The 27,303-nt window shown below is 46.5% G+C and overlaps 2 pseudogenes; both read right to left on the bottom strand.

The window, feature by feature from the left end:
• The window catches only part of LOC116359857 (interleukin-12 receptor subunit beta-2-like), a 20,344-nt pseudogene extending 16,765 nt beyond the window's left edge, over positions 1-3,579 (bottom strand).
• Positions 3,580-3,751: 172 nt separating this feature from the next.
• The window catches only part of LOC109878918 (TOM1-like protein 2), a 30,832-nt pseudogene continuing 7,280 nt past the window's right edge, over positions 3,752-27,303 (bottom strand).

Raw genomic sequence — 27,303 nt, 5'->3', positions numbered from 1 at the left:
AATCACATGGTCAGGATTCTGGGAAAACTCTTGTCCCAGACCACTTCCAAGGTATTTATTTGCCTCGTTAGTTCTAATGAGTAGGCATGAAACTACCAGCTGATTTGATAGCTACAGTTATGTAACACTGTTAATTAGTCCAGGTCATTAGTCAATTAGTAGATCAGGAAATTCACATGAGTCAATCATTTATTGGAAGGACAACCAGCAAATCACAGGGACCACCGAAGACTGGGAGTGAGGACTAATGTCATAATGACACAAGCACACACAGAGCATGAGCAACGCTGGCTGCATGACATCATGCAGTGATAGTGAGAATGGAAAGGAGAAGGTGAGAGGGTGGATGCCATGGTTTGTGTGTCATGTGGAGGTCGGAGTGACTCAGGTACAGTACCAGCAATCGGGACTGATAGGAGAGGGGTCAATGGTCATGAAGGCTGCCCTAACATTTGCATATATGCACAGGTCTAGGATCAGCTTACACTCCTGGTTTAATGTTTCTGGGTGAAAGTATACCATATGCACAGATCTAGGATCAGTTTACCTTCCCCAGATCCTAACCTGAACCATTCATTAAAACATCCGTATTACGATGTAACTGAATCCTAGCCGATCTCTTTCAATCTCCTTTTAGTTGCCGATCACAAAGATCCAAGAGACGGAGATACTGAGAAGTTACACAGAAGTACACAAACTAGTGGTGTTGAGAGCAGAACACTATGATGGAGAAGAGATCATGTTCAAGCTGCCAGGCATCTGCATTCACTGATGTCATGTCGACAATCTAGTCTTTAGAATCTAGATTATCAGATCAAATTCCACTGTTGTGTACCGATATAAGAAGGACATAAACGTATCGTGCTCTTAAAGATTCTATTATCTCTTTTGGGACTTTGACGAGAGATGTTGAAACAAAGAATCAAGGAAAACATCAACAGGTACTGTTGTGTAGGATGCTCCATACACTAGGTCACTAGCGGTAGATAGAAAACTCACTCAAAGGTAAAACAGAGGGTGAGTTACTGTAAGGGATATCCCACAGAGTCACGTGATCTGCATAATGATATGAAAGTCAGATCATATGGATTTGGCTGTCTAGCTAGCTAAACTCCTTTCCAGCAACTTCACAATGTATTGTTTTTAAGCCTTATTCACAGATTCCGGTTGTTGAACATTACGCAAAGTCAACTTTGCAAAGCCAACAGGGTTGACATAGCATGGCCAACAAAGTTGACATACAAAAGTATGTGTACATCCCTTCAAATTAGTGGATTCTGCTATTTCAGCCATACCCATTGCTGACAGGTGTATAAAATCAAGCTCACAGCCATGCAATCTCGACAAACACTGGCAGTACAATGGACTCACTGAAGAGCTCAGTGACTCAACGTGGCACCGTCATAGGATGCCACCTTTCCAACAAGTCAGTTTGTCAAATTTCTTCCCTGATAGAGCTACGCCGGGTCAACTGTAAGTGTCGATATTGTGAAGTGGAAACGTCTAGGAGCAAAACAAGCTCAGCCATAAAGTGGTAGGCCACAATAAGCTCAGAACAGGACCGCCGAGTGCTGAAGTGCATAAAAATCATCTGTCCTCGGTTGCAACACTCACTACCGAGCTGCACACAAGCCTAACATCACCATGCACAATGTAAAACATTGGCTGGAGTGGTGTAAAGTTTGCCTCATTGGACTCTAGAAATGGGTTCTCTGGAGTGGTGAATCACGCTTCACCATCTGGGTTTGGTGGATGCCAGGAGAACACTACCTGCCTGAAGCATAGTGCCCACTGTAAAGTTTGGTGGAGGATGAATAATGGTCTGGGGCTGCTTTTCATGGTTCGGGCTAGGCCCCTTAGTTCCAGTAAAGGGACATCTTAACACTACAGCATACAATGACATTCTAGACATTCTGTGCTTCCAACTTTATGGCCAACAGTTTTGGGAAGGCCCTTTACTGTTTTTGCATGAAAATGCCCCCGTGCACAAAGAAGGATCCATACAGAAATGGTTTGTCGAGATCAGTGTAGAAGAACTTGACTGGTCTGCACAGAGCCTTGACCTAAACCCCATTGAACACATTTGGGATGAATTGAAATGCCGACAGAGCCAGGCCTAATCGCATGACATCAGTGCCTGAACTCACTAATGCTCGTGGCTGAATGGAAACAAATCCCTGCAGCAATGTTCCAACATCTAGTGGAAAGCCTTCCCAGAAGAGTCAAGGCTGTTATAGCAGCAAAGGGGGGACCAAGTCCATAATAATGCCCATGATTTCAGAACGAGATTCTCGATGAGCAGCTGTTGACATAGAAGGACCATAATTAAAATAAATAAAGTATGGTACAATATTGAAGAGTTTTATACCAATCACAACAGCAACCAATGCGTCAGATCATCAACAGTATTGTAGCTAATAGGTGTAATATGTTAAATGGGTTAATGCACTAGTGTTCCAGTGTTAAAACAGGACTTCTATGCTAGTTGTCTTTAAATATGTATAGTATCTCCACTGAACAAAAATATAAACACAACATGTTTATTGTTTGTCCCATATGTTTGGTCCCAAGCTGATTACACGGCATGATCATTACACAGGTGCACCTTGTGCTGGGAACAATAAAAGGCCACTTTAAAATTTGCAGTTTTGTCATACAACACAATGCCACAGATGTCTCAAGTTGAGGGATCGTGCAAGGTGACATGCTTGACTGCAGTGAATGTCTCACCAGAACTTTTGCCAGAGAATTTTATGTTAATTTCTTTACCATAAGCACCTTAATGTCTTACTAGAGAATTTGGCAGTACGTCCAACCGCCTCACAATCGCAGACCACGTGTATGGCGTTGTGTGGACGAGTGGTTTGCTGATGTCAACGTTGTGAACAGAGTGCCCCATGGTGGCGGTGGGGTTATTGTACGTGCAGGCATAAGCTACAGACAACGAACACAATTGCATTTTATCGATGGTAATTTGAATGCACAGAAATACTGTGAAGAGATCCTGAGGCCCATTTTAAAAAAAAGGTATCTGTGACCACAGATGCATATCTGTATTCCCAGTCATGTGAAATTCATGGATTAGGGCCTAATTTATTTATTTAAGTGGACTAATTTCCTCATATGAACTGTAACTCAGTAACATCTTTGCAATTGTTGCATGTTGCGTTTCTATTTTTGTTCAGTGTAGTTCAATAAAAATGTATCTATAGACCGTTAGCTTGACAATGCATCTGACAGAGATGATGATACTTATCGCTACACAGACGTTTGAACCAGGTCGAATCAGCAATAATGATACTGTTGACAACAAATCTGATGTCAACCATAGAAATAGAATCCCTTTTAAAATGGCCGCCAATCTATCCATTCTAGACCGACTGACTTGAATGGGGATTCCCGTTCCAGTGATTATATTTCTATAATGTCAACAGCCATGGCAACATAACCTGTTGTGCAGCAGTAAAGTATCTGTACCTCTCCTGGGTTTAGTGTGTGACTGTTAGACATTAACTGTTTGTGACTGATGAAAACCCACACCTGGCCCTGGGGACCAAGCAGACCTTTCACGTCATCCATGAAGGGAGGATGAGAGGACCAGGACCAACAGTAGGAGGGACAGAGTGAAGGGAGTCCACATTTGTTTTCAGAATATGCATAACTCATATTCACCAGCTCAGAGGTCCTAGGAGTTTAGATTCCTTTCAGAGCACACAAGGACAAATTAAGATTCTAACAGCTTATTTATTCATCATTGTGTGGGTATTGTACAATTGGAGTCGTCGTCTGGCTTTTTCTGACGTGTCTCCATTCTACTGTTGGCGCTAGCTGGTTTAGCAGTGCTGGGATATGGATTGTCAGGGGGATGGATGGGGGGGGGATGGTGATAGGGTGCCAGCGGTGTAGGGGGATATGGATGATGGCGTGATTGGACATAGGGGGAGGACACTGAGGATGGAGTCCTCACCATTCCTTGGGTAATAAGCCAGCTGTCTATGGGCAGCTCCAACTCTGGGTTATCATCCCCTATGACCCTCAGCTGAATCAACAACAGAACAACACCTTACACAAGATAGAGGAAGCCCCAGACCAGAGCAACAGAGCACAGAGAGGAAACAGAGAAATCAAATGCAATGCAACAACCTAGACTGAAGAAAATATAGGGAGAGGAAAGGATGGGGGGGAACAAACGAGAGGAAAAATGCCAGAATCATTCCAATTAAAAGGTGAACGCATGGGGAAAGGGGGAAGAAAATAAGGATAGTTTGAACCTCAGCTGATCACTAAGCCCAGACTGGCAGATACATTCCATCTGAGGCAATCTCAACTGGCACTGGAGGGTGAAGGGTGTGTGTAATCGGTTTATGTAATCGGTGTGTGTGTGTGAGAGAGTTTAGATTTCATAATACTTTATGTCTGGCCTTACAGGTGTAGAACCTGATTACAAAGTGCCTTGTTAGTACGGACTGACTGTGGTACAAGAAGTGGAATGAAAAAAATAAATACAAGAGTTTTGACAATTTGAAGGAGAAAAGGTGACATGCAAAAAGTGGAATTCAATAGCATGGTTTCCTATGACCTTTGACACCCATAACGTGACAAAATACTGTCTTACAGAGAGCAATGACCAAGACAAGAGAAAAAACACCAAACACTACTGAGCAATGACAGATTGACCAAGTAATGAGAGTTTATAGTTTAAAATGTCTAGAGAGAGTATTACATGTAGCTCTTTAGAATACCTAGTTATACTAGACTACAAGCCATGTGGTAGTATGTGCTTGTTACTCCAACAGTGTAGTTCACCATACAGAGCTGGCTAGCCATGGTCTACTACTGTATTCATCTGGTATTACTCCTGGAAAGTCAGAGGCCTGTGTCCCAAAGGGCAACCTATTCCCTATATAGTTCACTACCTTTTGACAAGGGCACTATATAGGGAATAGGGTGCCATTAGTGGTACAGAGAGCAGAGGTCAACTAACATCACACTACAGGCCATCACATGCAGAGAGAGGAGACCATGAGCTGAGAAATTAACCTTATCAGCCATTTTACAGCACGTCAACCACACTCTACACTTCATTGTGGTGGGATGTGAATCTAAACTACATCCTCCAGCATGCCTTGGTGCACTCACCCCTCCAGTGGCGTTCTGTTGTCTGACGTCCAGAGCTGAGGCAAGCCCACCCAGGGCTCGAGGGTCCTCGTACTTCACACTGACAACACACACACAGACAGAGAGAACACGTTTAGAGGCCGACCCACTATGTGGCATGGAGATGGTTCTGGAAGGCTGAGAGTGGCTCTAGAACAGGAATGGACAACACCACATTCACAACTCTGGTCCTGGGGGACAGCATATTGCAGGCTTTGTTCCAGCCCAGTTCTAACATACCAGATTACATTGATGTTAGTCTAACTAGAAGACTATGATAAATAGATTTATAAATCAGGTGTGCCATTGCGGGACTGTGACCAAAAGCCTGCAACACAGCAGTCCGAGTCCGACAGGATCAAAGCTGCAATCCATAGTAACAGGGTTCTAGAAGTTTGGAAGGGGTTCTAGAAGCCAAGGGGAGAGCTAAGTTTGAGGAAGCCATACTTTTGCGTTGATCTGCCAGAGAGCTGGTCCTGGTCTGAGCAAACATGTCAAAGTCATCTCCAGGGTTGTGGCCTGACAGAGAGGACAGGGTACCACTGACACTAACCCCACCCACATCTGAGAGAGAGAGAGAGCGAGAGAAGGAAGGGGAGGGAGGGAGGGCAGAGAGAGAGAGGGAAGGGGAGGAGGAAGGGGCAGAGAGAGAGGCAGAGACGCACAGAGAGAGAGAGGCAAGAGAGAGAGAGGAAAGGAAGAGTTGCGAGAGGGTGTAAAGGGGGGTGTGGGGAAGAGAGAAAAATAAATAGATGAGATCTAAATGTCCACAATGACCGTCATCATCCTGCACCAGTCCTCCAGAATCAATGACAGTCATCATCCCCGCGCCAGTCCTCTAGAATCAATGACAGTCATCATCCTGCGCCAGTCCTCCAGAATCAATGACAGTCATCATCCCGCACCAGTCCTCTAGAATCAATGACAGTCATCATCCCGCGCCAGTCCTCTAGAATCAATGACAGTCATCATCCCGCGCCAGTCCTCTAGAATCAATGACAGTCATCATCCCGCGCCAGTCCTCTAGAATCAATGACAGTCATCATCCTGCACCAGTCCTCTAGAATCAATGACAGTCATCATCCTGCACCGGTCCTCATCCTGGGTTCTGGTCAAAAGTAGTGCACTATAGGGGCAATAGGGTGCCATTTGAGACGCAAGCACTGTAGAGCAAGGAGCATATTCTCCCATATTCTCCCCCTTTCTATGTCTCAGGTCTCAAGCCAGAGCATAGTGCCACGGAGTGCAGCAACATCATTTAGGCTAACAGGCAAGTCATTTACAGAGACGTATAGAGCAGGGCTTATTTCCCATTAGAGCTCTGATTAGAAACCTTCTTACACTCCACTGCCCTTGTGTGTGTGTGTGTGGTGTGTGTGTGTGTATGTGTGTGTGTGTGTGTGTATGGGCGGTGTGTTGCTTGCTATGGGCTATGCATCATTACAGTATAGCGTACCTAGCATCTGGTGCATTTGTATATAGTACACAGAGTATCATTTGTATATAGTACACAGAGTATCATTTGTATATAGTACACAGAGTATCATTTGTATATAGTACACAGAGTATCATTCGCGTTCCTATTGAACCATTCCCCATCCTTACCCAGGCCGGCGAGCTGAGTGGACAGAGTTGAGGGACCAGAGGTAGGGTCTTGGATCAGGGTCCGGGCAGGGGAGGCTGTAGCCCCAGCCCTAGGGGCGGTCACAGGGGGATGCTGGACGGGGGTGTGGAGGTGGCTCGGAGGCTGACCACAGCGGGTGAGCCTGGCGTTAGGTCTATCAGGTTGTCTTCTGTGGCTTCACTCAGCATCTGGAGGGAGACAACAGAACACAGTCAACACACACAGCGGTGGCTCTTGTAGAGAAAATTAACAGAGGTAGGAGGATGGAGGTAATGGAGATGTCTACTAGTCCAACACATCACTGTCCTCTACGTTAGACTACGGACATCAGAGGGCTTTACGAGAGAGAGGGAGAGAATATTCTAGTTCTCTGGAACAACACCACTATATAAAAGGTTCCATGTGAACATGTCATATGGTCCAATAAGGAGGTCCATACATTACAGTAGTAAGACATGTTTTCAACATTCTCCTCATTGACTCTATTCATCTCAAGACTGAGCTGGGATAGAATGGAGTGCTGCCATACTTGCCTCCATTAGCTGACCACGACACAGAGAAACAGAGAAACACACAGAGACATAAAACTGCTATACACATGCAGCAAATTAACCACAAACATTGACAAATCTAAATCATATCGCATTTCAGAAAATACATTGAGAATGGACTGAAACAAATTACACAATCAAATCAAATGTATTTTGTCACATGCTTCGTAAATAACAGTTGGAGACTAACAGTGAAATGCTTACTTACCTTCCAAACAACACAGAATACAATAACAAATTCTTAGTATAATATAACAAAAAGAATATTAATATACCAAAACTGTAGCACGAGGAATAAATACACAATGAGTGGTAGCTTGGCTACATACATGGGCTACCAGTACCAATCTGATGGGCAGGGGTACGAGGTAATTGAGATAGATATGTACATATCGGTAGGTGTAAAGTGACTAGACTACAGGATAATAAACAGTAGCAGCAGTGTATGTGATGTGGAAGTGTGTGTGTGTGTGTGTGTGTGTGTGTGTGTGTGTGTGTTGGAGTGTCAGCGTAAAGTAAGCATGCGTGAGTAGAGTGCTGCGGTGATCACAACAAACTGACAGATAGTAACATTAATATCCACTCCTGTTGAGTTGTTCATAGATGTATAGATCAGTGAGATAACTCACCCCGTTATTCTGAGCCGCTCTACCCGACCGGTACCTCTCATACCTGCAACACACCACAAGTCCTCGGAGTTCCATGTAAAGAACACGTGGCATCAATCATACATTTACATTTCTGTCATCTATAAAACAACATGAAAGGAACGCTTTGACTTTTTTGAGACCATGGAATCTTCAATAGAAGTGTATGCTTCAGACAGGTCCCCCGGGGCCCAAGATGATTAACTGTGTTCTTGTAGAAATGTGCTCCACATGCAACATCATGTCACAGCAGATATCCTTGTTCACCAGTGGACTTGGTGTAGCTGTAAGCCTATGAAGTCAAGTAAGCCTAATTGTGTGTGTGTATTGTCATGCCCACCTCTCGTATCGTAGGAAGATGTTGTTGAGGTCGTCGTTGACGTGCAGCAGCTCCTCTGTCACCTCCTCGTTGGAGACCCGGGAGATCAGCTCCACCACCCGCTGCTGCATGGCCCTGCACGTCCTGTTCAGCTCCTACACACACAAACACACACACAGGGTGAGGACACAGACAGCATGGCCCTGCACGTCCTGTTCAGCTCCTACACACACAAACACACACACAGGGTGAGGACACAGACAGCATGGCCCTGCACGTCCTGTTCAGCTCCTACACACACAAACACACACACAGGGTGAGGACACAGACAGCATGGCCCTGCATGTCCTGTTCAGCTCCTACACACACAAACACACACAGGGTGAGGACACAGACAGCATGGCCCTGCACGTCCTGTTCAGCTCCTACACACACAAACACACACACAGGGTGAGGACACAGACAGCATGGCCCTGCACGTCCTGTTCAGCTCCTACACACAAACACACACAGGGTGAGGACACAGACAGCATGGCCCTGCACGTCTTGTTCAGCTCCTACACACACAAACACACACAGGGTGAGGACACAGACAGCATGGCCCTGCACGTCCTGTTCAGCTCCTACACACACAAACACACACAGGGTGAGGACACAGACAGCATGGCCCTGCACGTCCTGTTCAGCTCCTACACACACAAACACACACAGGGTGAGGACACAGACAGCATGGCCCTGCACGTCCTGTTCAGCTCCTACACACACAAACACACACACAGGGTGAGGACACAGACAGCATGGCCCTGCACGTCCTGTTCAGCTCCTACACACACACACAAACACACACAGGATGAGGACACAGACAGCATGGCCCTGCACGTCCTGTTCAGCTCCTACACACACACAAACACACACAGGGTGAGGACACAGACAGCATGGCCCTGCACGTCCTGTTCAGCTCCTACACACACAAACACACACAGGGTGAGGACACAGACAGCATGGCCCTGCACGTCCTGTTCAGCTCCTACACACACAAACACACACAGGGTGAGGACACAGACAGCATGGCCCTGCACGTCCTGTTCAGCTCCTACACACACAAACACACAGGGTGAGGACACTGACAGCATGGCCCTGCACGTCCTGTTCAGCTCCTACACACACAAACACGCACAGGGTGAGGAGACAGACACAAGGTGAGGACAGGGCATCACTGATGGAAAGGTGAGTCTGTCTCTCAGAAGGTGGATGACTAGAATTCTCTAAAACGGGTCTCTAGCCAGCAGGTAGCCATACATGTCCATCATTAGACTCAGTTGTGTTACTTAGTAAGAGAAATCACAACACCTACATTTCATTTATTGAATCACAGTTTAACTGTATTACCTAAAGTCACCTCATAAAACAGTGGAATGGTCACCTGATTCAACTACCTATCTATCACACCCTCAGTCACTGCCTGGTATGGCAACTGCTCAGCCTCCGACTGCAAAGCACTACAGAGGGTAGTGCGAACGGCCCAGAGCATCACTGGGACCAAGCTTCCTGCCATCCAGGACCTCAAAATCAGGAGGTGTCAGAGGAAGGAGCTAAAAATTGTCAAAGACTCCAGCCACGCTAGTCATAGACTATCCTCTCTGCTACCGCAAGGCAAGTGGTATCGGAGGACCAAGTCTAGGTCCAAGAGGCTTCTAAACAGCTTCTATCCCCCCAAGCCATAAGACTCCTGAACAGCAAATCAAATGGCTTCAGACTATTTGCGTTGCCCCTCCCCCTCTTTACACCGCTGCTACTCTTTTGTTATCATCTATGGATAGTCACTGTAATAACTCTACCTACATGTACACAGTACCTCAACTACCCGGTGCCCCCCCTGCACACTGACTCTGTACCGGTACCCCCCTGTATATAGTCTCGCTATTGTTATTTTGCTGCTGCTCTTTAAAAACTTGTTACTTTTAATTACTTGTTACTTTAACAGATCAGCATCTAGGACAACTTCACCCTACACCAACTGTCACTTAAGCAAGTACAGGAATATTTGTTGTTCCCCTCTCCTCACCCCTAGAGTGGTGGAACTACTCCCCCTAGAGTGGTGGTACTATGGTGGTACTTCTCCCCCTAGAGTGGTGGTACTATGGTGGTACTACTCCCCCTAGAGTGGTGGTACTACTCCCTGTAGAGTGGTGGAACTACTCCCCCTAGAGCGGTGGTACTATGGTGGTACTACTCCCCCTAGAGTGGTGTGGTACTACTCCCCCTAGAGTGGTGTGGTACTACTCCCCCTAGAGCGGTGGTTACTAGGTGGTACTACTCCCCCTAGAGCGGGTGGGTACTACTCCCCCTAGAGCGGATAGTAACTACTCCCCCTAAAGCTGGTAGTACTACTCCCCCTAGAGCGGTAGTACTACTCCCCCTAGAGCGGTAGTACTACTCCCCCTAGAGCGGTAGTACTACTCCCCCTAGAGCGGTTAGTACTACTCCCCCTAGAGCGGTAGTACTACTCCCCCTAGAGCGTGGTACTACTCCCCCTAGAGCCGTGGTACTACTCCCCCTAGAGCCGTGGTACTACTCCCCCTAGAGCCGTAGTACTACTCCCCCTAGAGCCGTAGTACTACTCCCCCTAGAGCCGTAGTACTACTCCCCCTAGAGCCGTAGTACTACTCCCCCTAGAGCCGTTAGTACTACTCCCCCTAGAGCCGTAGATATCCCTAGAGCCGTAGTACTACTCCCCCTAGAGCCCGTAGTACTACTCCCCCTAGAGCCGTAGTACTACTCTCCACTAGAGCGCGCTCGTAATTACTCCCCCTAGAGCTTGGTAGTACTACTCCCCCTAGAGCCGTGGTACTAACTCCCCATAGAGCCGTGGTACTACTCCCCCTAGAGCCGTAGCTACTACTCCCCTAGAGCCGCTAGTACTATCCCCTAGAGCGTAGTACTACTCCCCCTAGAAGCCGTAGTACTACCCCCCTCAGAGCCGAAGTACTACTCCCCCTAGAGCCGATAGATACTACTCCCCTAGAGCGATTAGTACTACTCCCCTGAGCCGATGTAAATACTCCCCTAGAGCCGTAGTTAATCAATCCCACTAGAGCCGTAGCTACTACTCCCCCCTAGAGCAGTTAGTACTACTCCCACCAATCGGTAGTACTACTCTCACCTGAGCCGGTAGTACTACTACAACTAGAGACGGTAGCTACTAATTCCCCCTAAGAGCGGTAGTACTACTCCCCCTATGAGCGCGTCATGTATACTACTCCCCCTAGAGCCGGTAGTACTACTCCCCCCTAGAGCGCGTAGCATACATACTCCCCCTAGAGCGGTAGTACTACTCCCCTAGAGCGGTAGTACTACTCCCCCTAGAGCGGTAGTACTACTCCCCCTAGAGCGGTAGTACTACTCCCCCTAGAGCGGTAGTACTACTCCCCCTAGAGCGTAGTACTACTCCCCCTAGAGCGTAGTACTACTCCCCCTAGAGCGGTAGTACTACTCCCCCTAGAGCGGTAGTACTACTCCCCCTAGAGCGGTAGTACTACTCCCCCTAGAGCGGTAGTACTACTCCCCCTAGAGCGGTAGTACTACTCCCCCTAGAGCGGTAGTACTACTCCCCCTAGAGCGGTAGTACTACTCCCCCTAGAGCGGTAGTACTACTCCCCCTAGAGCGGTAGTACTACTCCCCCTAGAGCGGTAGTACTACTCCCCCTAGAGCGGTAGTACTACTCCCCCTAGAGCGGTAGTACTACTCCCCCTAGAGCGGTAGTACTACTCCCCCTAGAGCGGTAGTACTACTCCCCCTAGGAGCGGTAGTACTACTCCCCTAGAGCGGTAGTACTACTCCCCCTAGAGCGGTGGTACTACTCCCCCTAGAGCGGTGGTACTACTCCCCCTAGAGCGGTGGTACTACTCCCCCTAGAGCGGTGGTACTACTCCCCCTAGAGCGGTAGTACTACTCCCCCTAGTGGTGGTACTACTCCCCCTAGTGGGCTAAATGAGTTCCAACACATTTCAGTTGAGCAGCAGGGTGACTACCGCAGGGAAGGTTTAAACTTGTATTTTTAAAAACTAAACAGATGGAGCGCTGTGTGAATTCCTTTTTTATGTTGCGTGCAATACACAGCTGTCTCAAATTCTTAATGAGTGAAAAGCTTCCACAGTTAGGACCAGTGACATATTTTTAGTAGGATGAGGCTGAGGGGGTGTCAGAGAAATAGAATTACTAGACTGAACGCCCCCATTCAAGTCAATGTTATGGAATCCTGAGGGCCTCCCAAGTGGCGCAGTGGTCTAAGGCAGTGCTAGCTGTGCCACTAGAGATTCTGGGTTCGAGTCCAGACGACTCTGTCGCAACCGACCGGGAGACTCATGGGGCGGTGCACAATTGGCCCAGCGTCGTCCAGGATTTTTCAAAAAGGTTTTAAAATTGTGTGTAATTATATTTCTATGGGGATGTAGTATCTGGGCATCCCCATTCAAGTCAATGTTCTATAATTGTATTTCTATGCTGGATGTAGTCCATTTTCTGACCTGAAGGAGTTCCAGGTCCGAGGAGTCCTCCTGTCCAGGCACCATCTCAGTCAGCATCTCTGACATCACTTTGGTGTTTCCCCTCACAATGTCCAGTTCACTGCGCAGCCGGGCGATCTGAGGAGGACACACAGGGGTCAAGGGTCAGAGAGAGAAAGTATTCCCTGATCTGATCAAAGCTATGTGGAGGCAGCTACGGTAGTTGTTGTGAAATTGTTAGATTACTTGTTAGATATTACTGCACGGTCGCAACTAGGAGCACAAGCATTTCGCTACACTCGCATTAACATCTGCTAACCATGAAAATCTTGGGCCCTGTTTGAAAACTGTCAAAATACATCCTTCCTTCCTCCCCTCCTGGGTGTTATCAATAAAATGTGACTAATAAATTTGATTTGATAACACCCAGGAGGGGAGGAAGGAAGGATGTATGTTGACAGTTTTCAAACAGGGCCCAAGATTGTGCATAAAGGCCTACAGGATGCGTCTCAATTCTTTTAATATCCTTTCCTTCATCCTCACTAAACTATTAGAACTTGATAGGTGAAAACAAGTGAGAACCATACTGTATGGCACATATCATGTCATACCAGTGCAGTTGAAGAAGAGTAGGGGAAGAGAGGAGAAGAAGGGAAGAGAGGAAGGGAAGAGAGGAGAGGGGATGCCACTTAACATTAGTGAGATGCACTCCCGTATTATGCATATCAAGTTCTTTGACGCAACCCTGACGACAGGAGAAACTTGTTTTTTATTGGGCAATGTCCAGTCAGTTCTTTTCCGTTTTTGACCTAATGAACATGACTCTGGCAGTAGTTTAACATTAGCCGTCAGAGGCCATCTTTATCCTCACCTGTTCAGGGTTGGCGGTGATGGGGCCCTGTACGTTGGGGATGTGTGGTATCTGTAGGATGGGGGTGAGGGGGGCGGGGGCCGGGGCCGGAGCCGGGGCGGCTGCAGGCTTGGGGAGGGTGGCTGTGGCTGCAGCGTGGGGCTGGATGGGGGCTTTGTACTTTAGTACAGCTGGGTCCACCTCTGGTAGACCCTGTAGAGAGAACACGACATGTAGTTAGTTAGTAGAGCTCTGTAGAGAACACGACATGTAGTTAGTTAGTAGAGCTCTGTAGAGAACACAACATGTAGTTAGTTAGTAGAGCTCTGTAGAGAACACAACATGTAGTTAGTAGAGCTCTGTAGAGAGAACACAACATGTAGTTAGTTAGTAGAGCTCTGTAGAGAACACGACATGTAGTTAGTTAGTAGAGCTCTGTAGAGAGAACACAACATGTAGTTAGTTAGTAGAGCTCTGTAGAGAGAACACGACATGTAGTTAGTTAGTAGAGCTCTGTAGAGAACACAACATGTAGTTAGTTAGTAGAGCTCTGTAGAGAGAACACAACATGTAGTTAGTTAGTAGAGCTCTGTAGAGAGAACACAACATGAGGTTAGTTAGTAGAGCTCTGTAGAGAGAACACAACATGTAGTTAGTTAGTAGAGCTCTATAGAGAACACAACATGTAGTTAGTTAGTAGAGCTCTGTAGAGAGAACACAACATGTAGTTAGTTAGTAGAGCTCTATAGAGAACACAACATGTAGTTAGTTAGTAGAGCTCTATAGAGAACACAACATGTAGTTAGTTAGTAGAGCTCTGTAGAGAGAACACAACATGTAGTTAGTTAGTAGAGCTCTGTAGAGAACACAACATGTACTTAGTTAGTAGAGCTCTGTAGAGAGAACACAACATGTAGTTAGTTAGAGCTCTGTAGAGAGAACACAACATGTAGTTAGTAGAGCTCTGTAGAGAGAACACAACATGTAGTTAGTTAGTAGAGCTCTATAGAGAACACAACATGTAGTTAGTTAGTAGAGCTTTATAGAGAACACAACATGAGGTTAGTTAGTAGAGCTCTGTAGAGAGAACACAACATGTAGTTAGTTAGTAGAGCTCTGTAGAGAACACAACATGTACTTAGTTAGTAGAGCTCTGTAGAGAGAACACAACATGTAGTTAGTTAGAGCTCTGTAGAGAGAACACAACATGTAGTTAGTTAGTAGAGCTCTGTAGAGAGAACACAACATGAGGTTAGTTAGTAGAGCTCTGTAGAGAACACAACATGTAGTTAGTAGAGCTCTGTAGAGAGAACACAACATGTAGTTAGTTAGTAGAGCTCTATAGAGAACACAACATGTAGTTAGTTAGTAGAGCTTTATAGAGAACACAACATGAGGTTAGTTAGTAGAGCTCTGTAGAGAGAACACAACATGTAGTTAGTTAGTAGAGCTCTATAGAGAACACAACATGTAGTTAGTTAGTAGAGCTTTATAGAGAACACAACATGTAGTTAGTTAGTAGAGCTTTATAGAGAACACAACATGTAGATAGTACAGCTCTGCTACTACAGCAGTATAGTCACTGCTTCAGATGATTCTACCTCCTTAGCATGGGTTCATGTACGCCTGTGTGAGCGTGTTGGGTCTCGCCCCCTGTGGTGTGTGGATGCGTGTAGGGTCTCGCCCCCTGTGGTGTGTGGATGCGTGTTGGGTCTCGCCCCCTGTGGTGTGGGGGCTGTGCTTTGGCAAAGTGGGTGGGGTTATATCCTTCCTGTTTGGCCCTGTCCGGGGGTGTCCTCGGATGGGGCCACAGTGTCTCCTGACCCCTCCTGTCTCAGCTTCCAGTATTTATGCTGCAGTAGTTTATGTGTCGGGGGGCTAGGGTCAGTTTGTTATATCTGGAGTACTTCTCCTGTCCTATTCGGTGTCCTGTGTGAATTTAAGTGTGCTCTCTCTAATTCTCTCTTTCTCTCTTTCCTTCTCTCTCTCGGAGGACCTGAGCCCTAGGACCATGCCTCAGGACTACCTGACATGGTGACTCCTTGCTGTCCCCAGTCCACCTGGCCGTGCTGCTGCTCCAGTTCTGCCTTATTATTATTGGACCATGCTGGTCATTTATGAACATTTGAACATCTTGGCCATGTTCTGTTATAATCTCCACCCGGCACAGCCAGGAGAGGACTGGCCACCCCACAAAGCCTGGTTCCTCTCTAGGTTTCTTCCTAGGTTTTGGCCTTTCTAGGGAGTTTTTCCTAGCCACCGTGCTTCTACACCTGCATTGCTTGCTGTTTGGGGTTTTAGGCTAGGTTTCTGTACAGCACTTTGAGATATCAGCTGATGTACGAAGGGCTATATAAATACATTTGATTTGTGGTGTGTGGATGGGTGTTGGGTCTCACCCCCTGTGGTGTGTGGATGCGTGTTGGGTCTCACCCTCTGTGGTGTGTGGATGGGTGACAGAGTGTCCAGGTCAGCCATGGGGAACTCTATGCCTTTCCTCTTCAGCTCCTCATAAATATGGACCACCCCCGTCAGGTCAGGACTACTCCTGAATGCATCTGCCCAGGCCTGACAACACACAGACAAACACAGAATAAGGGCTGGAAACAACCCTGTTACATCCTGGTGGACATCTGAGAGGAGTGGATAGATGAAGGCCAAATAGTGAGAGCCCAGGTGTTGTGTTGCCGACTTCAGTCCTGTGTGTGTGTGTGTGTGTAGGTGTGTGTGTGTGTTCAGTCTCTGGTTACCTGCCTGGAGCTGCTCAGGTACAAGGTGTCCTCTCTCCTCCTCTCACTGTATTTAGAGAGATTTGTTTGAGGTGTCTGAACTAATTTTGGATGTAGAATTTTCCTAACTGCAGGGTTATCCTAACTGCTGCAGCCTGGCCTCTTACAGCTCTCTGTCAATTGCCTTAGAGATTTGAGGTTGGAGCTCCACCTTGCGCCCTGACTGGCTTGGTGAAATGTTCACCATGTTGCTTATACCTATCCACGTATCTCAGATGTAAAAGTACCTAGGGATTTCTTATCATGTGCCATGTGATTATTATCATGTGCTGTACCTGGATCAGAGCCAGGACTTTGTCCTGTACGATGGTGGGGGGGTTGGTTTTGGGGGAGATGATTTTGACGAGGACACCATCAATGAAGTCCCGGTTAGCCACGAGGACATGAAACCGGTGGCCGCAGTTCTTTACACACGTCTCCAGCACCTAGAAATGGAAAGACAGAGGTAAAACATCAGAAAGAAAGAATGTTTACATATATCCTGTTTCCCATGCCAATAAAGCCCCTTAACTTGAAAGAGGAGAGGATAGAAAACATCAGGAAGTAAGAAAGTATGATAGAGAGCCAGAAACTCCCTGGAAGAAGAGAAGTGTGCTCAGATATTGATAAAGAGCCGACTTCTGTCATCTGACATGGAATAAAGGAGCTTTGATGCAGATCCACATTAACAAAAGAAAATATGAAGACATAAAAAACCTAACAGTTGAGAAATCGCCTGAGGGAGAAGTCACAGTGAAACACAGCAGACAGCTAATTCATGGACGTGTGTTGGTGGCTTTTTGAAGCTCAGGCGTGAAGAACAAGTGTAACGGATAATAGCACTGTCCTAGTTAAGCATGCAGGCGTGTTTGCAAGTGTGGTAAGTGTGCTCTAAATGTGAAAGGTCTATTTGTCCGTTTCTCTTCCCAGAGACTGGTTGTTGTTGAGGGTGAGTTCAGACAATAAGCATCACTTAGATCTAGGCCTAGCTCTGGATGGATTCGCTCCGTCCCTGCAGGTGTGCTCATCCAGTGTTTTCCAAATGTGGGTCTTCAGCGCTTTGTGACAACTGCCGACGTATAATGGGCTTTAGAAAATACATCCGATTGATTTGATTGGTCACGTTCTACCGCTGGGTAGCAGATTGTGGGCTCAAGACATTCCAAAACATCTCCAGATGCCCTAGGACACATGATCAGTGATGTGACCTGTATGTTCCAGGCTTTTCAACACCACACACCCTCTATTGTTCATCTGAAAAGATTTAGGTGGGTCAACATTGGGAACCCAAGTAGAGCCTGTCTCACCGTCAATCCTAGCATCACCTCCCGGTAGTTCCTGTTCCCACTCAGTCTCTTCTTCAGCGCCCGGATGGCATCTTTAGGCCTGCAGGAACACAACACATAGAAACTTAGCTAAGCACACAAATATCCTGTTAGCGTTCTGGAAGTAATTCTATGAAGCTAATCTTAAAATGTAAAGTAAAAGTATGCCTGGCATTCTTGGATTAACAATAGGGCTTTGGTCATGCTATCAACTCAACCCGTTGTTTTTAATTGACCTAAACCATCTTAGCCGTGGCGTTGTTGATTTTGTATGAAGCCGTGCGCAGGTCTCAGGAGTGTTACCTACCTGGCAGTCTAAACACACACACTCCACTAAAGGCTCAGTGCAGTCAAAACTCAGTTTTTTGTATATTGTACAACAGCTGTTAAAACTAACACTGTAAAAGTTTGCAATAATGTGATCAGTGTTATTTCCTTGCTGGTTAAAAATATAATTTACACAGGACCTTCTAATCAGCAGGTTTTGCATGGATGGAGTTGTAGCTTGCCTGGTGACATCACTAAGCAGTATACAATAATAGACCAATAACAAAGAGAGTTCCAAACCAATAACAGATCGTTTTGAGGTTACATATCCCTCCCATTAAGCCCCTCCCATTAGGCCCTTTCACAGGCCAGCTCCCAGACGATCCTAGCAAAATTCTTGCTTGAGAAATAGTTTTGCTAAAAAAGCTATAGATTATTTTCTTTCTTACCCTTTTAATTAACAACTATTACTACGGTAATGTACTTAATTTTTACCCATAAATGATTTGACATTGACTATCAAAATCAGCTGCATTGGGCATTTAAAAACAAATCACCACATAGATCGGAGCTTGTAAGCTCAGCAAAAAAATAAACGTCCTCTCGTGTCAACTGCGTTTATTTTCAGCAAATATAACATGTAAATATTTGTATGAACATAACAACATTCAACAACTGAGACAAACTGAAAAAGTTCCACAAACATGTGACTAACAGAAATTGAATAATGTGTCCCTGAACAAAGTGGGGGGGTCAAAATCAAAAGTAACAGTCAGTATCTGGTGTGGCCACCAGCTGCATTGTGTACTGCAGTTCACCTCCTCCTCATGGACTGCACCATATTTGCCTGTTCTTGCTGCGAGATGTTACCCCACTCTTCCACCAAGGCACATGCAAGTTCCCAGACATTTTGGGGGGAGAATGGCCCTAGCCCTTATCCTCCAATCCAACAGGTCCCAGACGTGCTCAATGGGATTGAGATCTGGGCTCTTCGCTGGCCATGGCAGAACACTAACATTCCTGTCTAGCAGGAAATCAGACATACAGCTTGTTCTGTGCGTGGTGGCATTGTCATGCTGGAGGGTCATGTCAGGATGAGCCTGCAGGAAGGGTACCACATGAAGGAGGAGGATGTCTTCCCTGTAATGCACAGCATTGAGATTGCCTGCAATGACAACAAGCGCAGTCCAATGATGCTGTGACACACCGCCCCAGACCATGACGGACCTTCCACCTCCAAATCGATCCTGCTCCAGAGTACAGGCCTCAGTGTAACGCTCATTTCTTCGACGATAAACACGAATCCGACCATCACCCCTGGTGAGACAAAACCGCAACTCGTCAGTGAAGAGCACTTTTTACCAGTCCTGTCTGGTCCAGCGATGGTGGGTTTGTGCCAGGTAGGACGATCAACGTTATTGCCGGTGATGTCTGGTGAGGACCTGCCTTACAACAGGCCTACAAGCCCTCAGTCCAGCCTCTCTCAGCCTATTGAGGACAGTCTGAGCACTGATGGAGGGATTGTGCATTCCTGGTGTAACTTGGGCTGTTGTTGTTGCCATCCTGTACCTGTCTGCAGGTGTGATGTTCGGATGTATCAATCCTGTGCAGGTGTTGTTAGACGTGGTCTGCCACTGTGAGGACGATCAGCTCTCCGCCCTGTCTCCCTGTAGCGCTGTCACAGTACGGACATTGCAATTTATTGCCCTGGCCACATCTGCAGTTCTCATGCCTCCTTGCAGCATGCCTAAGGCATGTTCACGCAGATGAGCAGGGATCCTGGGCATCTTTCTTTTGGTGTTTTTCAGAGTCAGTAGAAAGGCCTCTTTAGTGTCCTAAGTTTTCATAACTGTGACCTTAATTGCCTACCATCTGTAAGCTGTTAGTGTCTTAACGACCGTTCCACAGGTGAGTGTTCATTAATTGTTTATGGTTCATTGAACAAGCGTGTTTAAACCATTTACAAAGAAGATCTGTGAAGTTATTTGGATTTTTACGAATTATCTTTGAAAGACAGAGTCCTGAAAAAGGGACATTCCTTTTTTTGCTGAGTTTATATCTGTCTTTCTGCCTGCCTGTCTGTTTGCCCTATAGAAAGATCAAAGCTCATCTTAATAGAGAACGCTCTCTGTTACAGAAGAGGTAATGAGCTTCCAGGAACCTCACTCTGGAGCTCTGTGAAGTTTTAGAGGAGAGATGAGTGTGTATATCACTGTCTGACAGCCACGGCTGAGTCTATGCAGTGCATAAAACATTAACGGAGTAGTGCTCAGGCAGTAGTCTCACTGACACTAGTGGATCCTATGGGAGGGAGTTGAGGCCTTCAGACTTCAGACACAAACAGACTATAGAAAGAGAGGAGCTCAGGGAATACTGGTGTGCATGGGTGTTACATCATCTCAAAAGTTCCACTTCCAGAAGTTTCAGGTAGGCAGTCTATGTTTATCTGTCTGATAAGTGGCATTAGTGCAGCTAGCTGGCATTTCTTCCACATCTATGTCCTTGTCTGAACCTAAAGAGGATTGCCTGCATGCCATTCAGTTGTCACCATGTCTGACTTCCTACACTAACACAATACACAAAGCCAATAGTAATTTGCTACTTGGTAGCCTTCACACTCAAATTACACAACACTTCAAGTAGAGGTGGAAGTTGTAATGGAGGCAAGGGACTGATACATCTCAAAAGACATGGGTCATTTTTTTTCTTCTGAATTGTACTGAAATAGTGTTCTCCCAGGACTTCAGACAGCTAGCCAGTAGACAGTCATACCTGTTAACCACAAGACACTCCAGTGTTCAGTCAAGCAGAATAGAGTGACTGGGGCTGCGAGTGAGAGTCTGAGTGTCTGTGCCAAAGCCTGAGGAGTGTGAGTGAGTGAGTGAGTGAGTGAGTGAGTGAGTGAGTGAGTGAGTGAGTGAGTGAGTGAGTGAGTGAGTGAGTGAGTGAGTGAGTGAGTGAGTGAGTGAGTGAGTGAGTGAGTGAGTGAGTGAGTGAGTGAGTGAGTGAGTGAGTGAGTGAAAAGATAGATAAAGGGGAAGCAGAAGAATGATTCGGGGAAGAGGAAAGAATTGTAGGTTTGAATCCCTCCAGTTTTTCCTAAAGGTCACAGCTCTCAACCAATATCAGGAGAGTCAACAACTTATCAAATTAAACTCAAAGAAAAGTTAACACTAATTAGTAAAAAAATATATTCTCATTCCATTCTATCTGCACTGCAGCTTGACCCTGTGCTTGTCTCAACTGCATGTGTGATGTGTGCCATGTAGAGAGTTTGAGAGCAGAGCAGAAGACAAATGTCTGTTGTAAAGTTGTATTGTATTTGTGCACATCATTTGTATGTTATTTTTGAGTGTGTTAAGAGGTTTTTGTTTGTGCGATTGACTTGTTCAGTCAATCAGTAAGGCAGCCAGTGAGCCCGTCTTTCAGCCGGCGAGCCCGTCTTTCAGCCGGCGAGCCCGTCTTTCAGCCAGCGAGCCCGTCTTTCAGCCAGCGAGCCCGTCTTTCAGCCAGTCAGCCCGTCTTTCAGTCAGTCAGCCCGTCTTTCAGTCAGTCAGTCAGTCTTTCAGTCAGTCTTTCTGCCAGCCAGTAAGTCAGTCTTTCTGCCAGTCAATCAGTCAGTCAGTCCATCTTTCATTTAGTCAATCAGTCAGTCAGCCAGTCAGTCCGTCCGTCCGTCCGTCTTTCAGCCAGTCAGTCCTTCTTTCAGCCAGTCAGCCCGTCTTTCAGCCAGTCAGCCCGTCTTTCAGCCAGTCAGCCCGTCTTTCAGCCAGTCTTTCTGCCAGTCAGTCAGTCCATCTTTCAGCCAGTCCGTCCGTCTTTCAGCCAGTCAGCCAGTCCGTCCGTCTTTCAGCCAGTCAGCCAGTCCGTCCGTCTTTCAGCCAGTCAGCCAGTCAGTCCGTCTTTCAGTCAGTCAGCCAGTCAGTCCGTCTTTCAGTCAGTCAGCCAGTCAGTCCGTCTTTCAGTCAGTCAGCCAGTCAGTCCGTCTTTCAGTCAGTCAGCCAGTCAGTCCGTCTTTCAGTCAGTCAGCCAGTCAGTCCGTCTTTCAGTCAGTCAGCCAGTCAGTCCGTCTTTCAGTCAGTCAGTCAGTCCGTCTTTCAGTCAGTCAGTCAGTCCGTCCTTCAGTCAGTCAGTCCGTCCTTCAGTCAGTCAGTCCGTCTTTCAGTCAGTCAGTCAGTCCGTCTTTCAGTCAGTCAGTCTTTCAGTCAGTCCGTCTTTCAGCCAGTCAGCCAGTCCGTCCGTCCTTCAGCCAGTCAGCCAGTCCGTCCGTCTTTCAGCCAGTCCGTCCGTCTTTCAGTCAGTCCGTCCGTCTTTCAGTCAGTCAGTCCGTCTTTCAGTCAGTCAGTCCGTCTTTCAGTCAGTCAGTCCGTCTTTCAGTCAGTCAGTCCGTCTTTCAGTCAGTCAGTCCGTCTTTCAGTCAGTCAGTCCGTCTTTCAGTCAGTCAGTCCGTCTTTCAGTCAGTCAGTCCGTCTTTCAGTCAGTCAGTCCGTCTTTCAGTCAGTCAGTCCGTCTTTCAGTCAGTCAGTCCGTCTTTCAGTCAGTCAGTCCGTCTTTCAGTCAGTCAGTCCGTCTTTCAGTCAGTCAGTCCGTCTTTCAGTCAGTCAGTCCGTCTTTCAGTCAGTCAGTCCGTCTTTCAGTCAGTCAGTCCGTCTTTCAGTCAGTCAGTCCGTCTTTCAGTCAGTCAGTCCGTCTTTCAGTCAGTCAGTCCGTCTTTCAGTCAGTCAGTCCGTCTTTCAGTCAGTCAGTCCGTCTTTCAGTCAGTCAGTCCGTCTTTCAGTCAGTCAGTCCGTCTTTCAGTCAGTCAGTCTTTCAGTCAGTCAGTCAGGTGAAAGTGTACTGATGTAGTCTGTTGCTCACCCTTCCTCCGTCTCATTGATGATGTCACAGATCTCCATGTTGAGGGTCCAGTCCTCAGCCTGCAGGCCGCCATCCGTGGCCTTCTCTAGAAAAGACAACAGGAAGTCAAAGAAAACAGGAAGTAAACAAACCTGCTCATTGGACCATGGAGGACACTAAGTAGTAGGAAGTTTCCCCTAGACGAGCAACACCTAACCCCATAGGAATAATCGGTACAGCCCAAAAAGGATGAACCACCCCTTTGGGACTGGTTCCTACCTAGGTTTCTTCCTTCTAGGCAGTTCTTCCTGGTGTTTTTACTTCTGCTTTTCTTGCTCTGTGGGGTCTGGGCTGGGCAGCTTGTGACAACTGCTGATGTCAAATCAATTAAATAAACGAGGCCTAATTGATTGATTGACAAGATGGGAGATGTAAAACAGGTTTTATAACAGACCTAGAGTCAGTACTCTGCCAACCCACTGTCCACTAAGCCTTGGGCTATATTTCAGTCTGACTGCGCTGTGACCTGTCCCCTTACCTCAACAAGCCGCACTAGTTAGCCTAAACTCCATGGCTTATGTAACATTACTGTGGGCATGAGAAAAAGTTGTGTAACCAAGCACGTAAAAAGAGATAACAGTAACAGGTTTTCTATAGTAAGCCAATATGTGTGATGCATTTGAACCTATTCAAACAGGATCATGGGTGTTCTCTGCATTGTCTTAGAGAGGAAAGTAATGGAGGGAAACGTGACAGGATTTGGGCTATTGGCTTTTCAACACAGTAACATTGAAGTTTTATAATGACATAATTGAGCTGACGTCTGGAAGTCCACTACCACTGGTGTCGACCAATTACCATGCTGAATTCATCCCTCCATGAAACAGGATTAAAGAACTGTGCGTGTCCCACATGGAACACAATTCCCTTTGAGCCCTGGTCAAAAGTAGTGCACTACATAGGGAATGGGGTGTAATTTGGGAAGCACACCTAGTCTCACTCCTGTTCTTGGCTGGGAGAAAATAAGGAAACTGAGCCAGCAAGAGCGAGAGGTATTTAGAGTCAAAATACAGAGCTAAGAGTTCAAATGTTTAAAAGTTAGTCATGATGACTAGTCTAGCTCTAGGTTAGCTCAGTCACTCAGAACATTTCTACCTCCAGCCCAGGGGCTCAGAGCAGTGTGGCATGCCCAGGCCAGGGACCTCTCTCTGGGGCTATGTGTCCTGTTCTGGCCTTTACCTCCCCTCTCCTTCCAACCCACCAGATCACAGTCTACCACTGAGGCCAGTGTGAAGGACTAATGCTTTTGGTGTCTGTTTCTCTCCTTTCACACTGCCTCTAATCTAAATATTACTTGAATAATGTATTTCCTGTGTACACAAAGACAGTATTCTGCTAACAACATGTCAGAACATGAGAAGCCAAGGTAAACAGCATGACACGGTGTTTAGCTGCTCAGGCTCAGTGTGTGAACAGCAGAGCATTAAGTGTTAAGTCTTAACCACTGCTATCTCCACTGGCACGCCCCACCTAATCTCCTCAAGTGGATTGGAAAGCGGACAGGAAGGGAGAGAGAGGAAAAGAGGGAGGGAGAAAGACGAAAATGAAAGGGAGAAGGAAAGGATCAGACCTAGTTAGGGCTGTTGTGGTCATGAGATTTTGTCCAAAGTTGATTGGGAAGCAAATAATTGCCGGTCTCACGGTAATTGACCGTTAATTAACAAACACATTTAGCATCTCCTGGCTTCCTCACATAGCCTACAACTTGAAGGTCACGCGCTGCTGCGTATGTTTGCCAGTTAGGCTCTACACCCGTTGTAAAGCGGATGAATGTGCTTCATTTTAAGGCGTTATTTGGCCACTTTAGCTGTGATAAAAACCTTAACAAAACATATAGGCCTATGGGCTGGGCTACATGAGGTGTGCAACTATGATTTGAAAAAGTTGCACAAAAAAAGGCATGTGCTGTTTCTTGCCTTACTGCACACAAGCTGGGCATCTTTTACAAGTGATTTCACTACACCCGCAATAACATCTGCTAAATATGTGTTTGTGACCAATAAAATGTGATTTGAGAAGTGATAATAGATCATTCACAAGTGGTAGGCTAATATTGTCAATAGAAAAGTTTGTGGTCATATGCACAACCTTAAAAACATAGGTGCTGGGCTAATAAAGGATTCTCCCAATTCACCTCTTTAATCTGAAACAAATCTCCAGCAGGTCAAACACACAGTGTTCACATCCCAAAATATACACATTTCACCTCACATGACCAGTGGACATGACGCATGGTGGATGCAAAACACATGTGTATCTCTAATAATTAAATGAGTACATGTAATGGTTCCACAAAATAATATACATTTTAAAAAATGACCAGGTGAGTAACCTGGAAGGCAAGACAAATCAAAGTAAAAGGAACATATTCAGGTAAGAAATGGTCTGATACCAAACTCTTGGTTCAGACCTCTAGGAGACACACAAGGTGAAGCCAATACAATCCTCTTCTCAGTCATAGATTATCAGTATCTCCGCCCCTCCTAGGAGTCTTAACATGTTCCATACCAATGTGACTCAAAGAGCTGATGTTGTGATGAGCCTCCATGAAATGAGCAGCCACAGAGTTTCTCTGGTCAAGGGCCCTGATATGACTCCTGTGTTCTGCTATCCTTGTTTTCAGAGCTCGTTGTGTTTTTTCCTACATAGACCACAAATACATTTGATCAGGTATATCACATGTTTTGTGGAACATGTAATGATGCCCTTAATCTTAATGGCCTTGCACGTAATAGGGTGACTGAACATTGTGCATTTCTTCGTGAAGATACATTTGGTGCAGCCGCCACGTCTATAGTTACTGTCCGGCACACTGTCTAGAAGTGTACTGCGTGGCACTGGTGGAAGATCAGACCTCACCACCATTTGACTGATGTTGGGGGCGCGTCTGAAGACCTACCCACGGGGGTTCTTTAAACGTCTTTTCCAGTTGTGGATCAGTGCTCAAGATGTGCCAATGTTTTTTAATAATGTGGTTGAACTGTTTACCAAGTGGGGAGTACTGAAGGAAGCATTAAATGCGTTGGTCAGGAGAGCGGGGAGGTTTGGACGTGAGGCTGTCATCCTGGGTCATATTTTTATAACGTTCCTCTGGGTAACCCCGCTGTCTGAAACGCTCATCCAGATGGTCGGTTTGTTTAACATAGTCACTCCGTGTACTACAAATCCTACGTATGCGACTGCATTGGCTAATGGGGAGGTTATTTTTTAGGGGTGTAGGGTGGAAGCTGTCTCCGCGTAATAGGGAATTTCTGTCAATCGGCTTCCTGTATAGATCCGTACGAACCACCTCCCCATCCCTGTAAATTAAAATGTCAAGAAGACGTATTTCACAAGCAGAGAATTTCAAATGTTCACTGTTGTATTGATGGAGGAGTGGAATCGATTAAGTTCCTCCGCTGTGCCCTCTGTTTCCAGAGTCTAATATGGTGCAAGAATGTATTATTAGGGCTGAAAATCACCTTCTTCTAAAAAATAAAAACACATACAGATTGTGAGTAAAACACAATCTGACGTGAGTAAAACATTTAAACGTGTTAAACCTCGCAAGGCTGCAGGCCCAGACGGCATCCCCAGCCGCGCCCTCAGAGCATGCGCAGACCAGCTGGCTGGTGTGTTTACGGACATATTCAATAAATCCTTATCCCAGTCTGCTGTTCCCACATGCTTCAAGAGGGCCACCATTGTCCCTGTTCCCAAGAAAGCTAAGGTAACTGAGCTAAACGACTACCGCCCCGTAGCACTCACTTCCGTCATCATGAAGTGCTTTGAGAGACTAGTCAAGGACCATATCACCACCACCCTACCTGACACCCTAGACCCACTCCAATGGGTGGGTTACCGCCCAAATAGGTCCACAGACAACGCAACCCATCTGGACAAGAGGAATACCTATGTGAGAATGCTGTTCATCGACTACAGCTCAGCATTTAACACCATAGTACCCTCCAAACTCGTCATCAAGCTCGAGACCCTGGGTTTCGACCCCGCCCTGTGCAACTGGGTACTGGACTTCCTGACGGGCCACCCCCAGGTGGTGAGGGTAGGTAACAACATCTCCTCCCCGCTGATCCTCAACACTGGGGCCCCACAAGGGTGCGTTCTGAGCCCTCTCCTGTACTCCCTGTTCACCCATGAATGCGTGGCCACGCACGCCTCCAACTCAATCATCAAGTTTGCGGACGACACTACAATGGTAGGCTTGATTACCAACAACGACGAGACGGCCTACAGGGAGGAGGTGAGGGCCCTCGGAGTGTGGTGTCAGGAAAATAACCTCCCACTCAACGTCAACAAAACAAAGGAGATGATTGTGGACTTCAGGAAACAGCAGAGGGAGCACCCCCCTATCCACATCGATGGGACAGTAGTGGAGAGGGTAGTAAGTTAAGAT

The sequence above is a fragment of the Oncorhynchus kisutch genome, unplaced genomic scaffold, assembly GCF_002021735.2.
Source record: "Oncorhynchus kisutch isolate 150728-3 unplaced genomic scaffold, Okis_V2 Okis06b-Okis10b_hom, whole genome shotgun sequence".
In the NCBI taxonomy this organism is placed as follows: domain Eukaryota; kingdom Metazoa; phylum Chordata; class Actinopteri; order Salmoniformes; family Salmonidae; genus Oncorhynchus; species Oncorhynchus kisutch.
The sequence above is the reverse complement of the archived record's forward strand: the minus strand, read 5'-3'. Positions and strand labels throughout refer to the sequence as shown.